This window comes from Ochotona curzoniae, unplaced genomic scaffold (genome assembly GCF_017591425.1).
Source record: "Ochotona curzoniae isolate NIBS_2020 unplaced genomic scaffold, NIBS_Ocur_1.0 contig_1, whole genome shotgun sequence".
Classification (NCBI taxonomy): Eukaryota; Metazoa; Chordata; class Mammalia; order Lagomorpha; family Ochotonidae; genus Ochotona; species Ochotona curzoniae.
In genome coordinates, this window is record NW_024464918.1 from 10444577 (window position 1) to 10447158 (window position 2582).

The following is a 2582-nucleotide window of genomic DNA, read 5'->3' on the forward strand; positions in this document are numbered from 1 at the left end:
AACACAGAATGACCTCCATGTTCCACACATCTCCTTGTGTTCTTATAATCTCTGTGACACTGGACATGGTCATAGAAGTTATGAAACCTTAGGTAGATTACAAAGCAGTGGGCCTGCACAGTGGCATCGCCTACATTGTCAGCAGCCCTAATGGGCACCAACAGGCTCCCTGTTAACTCACCTGGGAAAGCAGAAGATGATGGCCCACATGCTTGGACCAACGCCCGCAGTGTGGGAGGCCCAGATGAAGCGCTAAGCTCATGGCTTCGGTCTGGTTCAGCCCTGACGCTTGTGGCCATTTGGGGACATGAACCAGCAGCTGGAAGGCTTCTCTCTCTCTGCCTCTCCCTCCCTGTAACTTCTGCCATTGAGATAAATAAATCATTAAAAAAGAAATAAGGAAGGAAGGGAAAAATATGTTTTTAAAACAACTCTTTCACATGCTATGTGCATGAATAAATGAACAATTACAAATAAACTCTTCATTTCTTATTCTAGAAAATGTTACAGCTAAATCTCACATTTTTGTCTCTTTTGTAATTTTAATTGAAGCATTATTATTCATTTTGAATTTTCTCTTACAAACACCAAATTTTAACATCTAAATCAACTTGGGAGGAAAGAAGCACAATCAAGAACTTCCCTCTGAAATGAAATGATGCTCATTCCTCTAATACTGAAAATGTAAAGTCTACCAAAGTCAAAGTTAAAAAAAAAAAAAAGAAGCCCCCACAGAAATGAAATACGGAAAATCACATTTTAGGGGTCAGTGCATTTCACAGTCCCCAATGTATTGTCTAATCATCCTTCGCTGACATTCCAAGAAAAATGACACTCTAAGTCATCAAAATATACACTTTCCATTGTTTGATTTTCTTATTAAATTAAAAATAACAAAAAACAGCAAACTTGAAGAAATTCACAATTCCCGGCCTGATTCATTTGGATGGCATATACAGCACATGGCGGTCAGGAAGGCTAGCTGCAACAGACACACTGGTGGCTATGGATCACTCTTCAAGGCTTCGCTTTCTCCCACACAGTGTAAAACACCCACAATTCCAAGTACGAAGGGACACAGACGATCTCCTTTGAGAACTCCACAGGACAGTACAGGCGGCCGAGCTGTTCTTCGTAGAGCGACAGGGCCTCTGTCCAATTGACCCAGTTCCCCTGTGTGAAGCACTTCCCATCCTGCTTCAGCACTCTCATCAACAGGTCAAGAATCAGCCTGAGAGACTCCCATGTGGAATCCTCTTCTGGAGACGTGGAGATGGGAACGGCTGTCAAATCGTTAATCACATAATCAAACTCTCTCCCTTCCTTGGCGTACCTCTTCAGTACTGCAGTACAGTCTTCTATTAGAACATGGTAGCAGTGTCCGCTGCGATTGTCTAAGACGTCACCGCAGGTCTCCCGCATGCACTTCTTGCACCCATCAATCACCATTTGGTCAGTCTCCACCACAGCGACCATCTTTGGTTTCAGTTTGACAATTTCACATAATAAGCCTCCATCGCCACCGCCCAGGATGAGCACGTCCTTGTCAGTGTAGTCTTCCTTTCCACTGCCCATGATGGTCCGGGTATATGCCAAGTCACTCTCTGCCAAATTAACATCCCCCCTGAGGGTGAGAATGTTGCCAAATTGTTTCAAGTATAGAATTTTAATGTTCTGATAAGGCTAGTCTTCATCACAGATCACTCCATCTATGTCATACTCAACCAGGCACCAATCAGCAGTGGGCCAGTGTATGTCAATGGCCCCTGTTCAAACTATACGAGGCAACTGCTTTACCCACCCAGTACTGTCCTGGCTCAATTCCTTCAATCTTTCTTCTACTTTGTTCAAAAGATTGTCAATCTCTTCTTTGCGCTGCGTATCACCGTCATAGTCCTGGAGGTCCAGCAACACCAATCCATGGGGATAAATTCGCAAATTGGCAAAGGTGTCATTTTTGTTGGTGTAGGTTGCCAAGCAGCCATGGTCCTTCAGGTATGCACCGATCCTGCCATCCCTTGTCCCTGGAAAATGGACTGGAGACCTTTCAGAACGGTCTTGCACTCAGCTTCGACACTGAACTTGAAGTGGAGCGTGCTGTGCCATGCTGCTGCCATAGTGAGGCGAGGCCCTGTGCCATGCCTGGGGCAGGAGGCTGCGGGAGACCAGGGACCACACGGCAGCAAAAGCCAAATCTCACACTGTTCAACAAATAAATATTACACAATAGCTATTCCTCTGGTAGCAGTTTCAGGTGCTCCAACGGTAAAGCCAGATATCTAACCCTCTGATGAGCCCTTCAGATGTATATCTTTGGTACAAGGGAAAGCAATATCAATATTCCATGTGTAAATAAGTTCAATTAACAACAAGTTATAATTGCACAGGGAGATGAAAATTAGTTTAAACAAGTCAATTAAATCATAAACATTTCAGAAGTAAGAGGATGTGTTTGTAATCCAATTAGTGTGCTAATATACTAATAAATTTACTGATTTGAATGGTATTTTAATCGTATATTAGAGCGCAAGATGAAAAAAAACAGTATATCTTAATTGTCATAAAGGGAGCTTTGGCTGCAA

The 2582-nt window shown here is 43.2% G+C and overlaps 1 pseudogene; it reads right to left on the reverse strand.

Annotated features, from left to right (window-relative positions):
- Positions 1–847: 847 nt before the first annotated feature.
- LOC121153176 lies at positions 848–2117 on the reverse strand (annotated as a pseudogene).
- Positions 2118–2582: the final 465 nt, after the last annotated feature.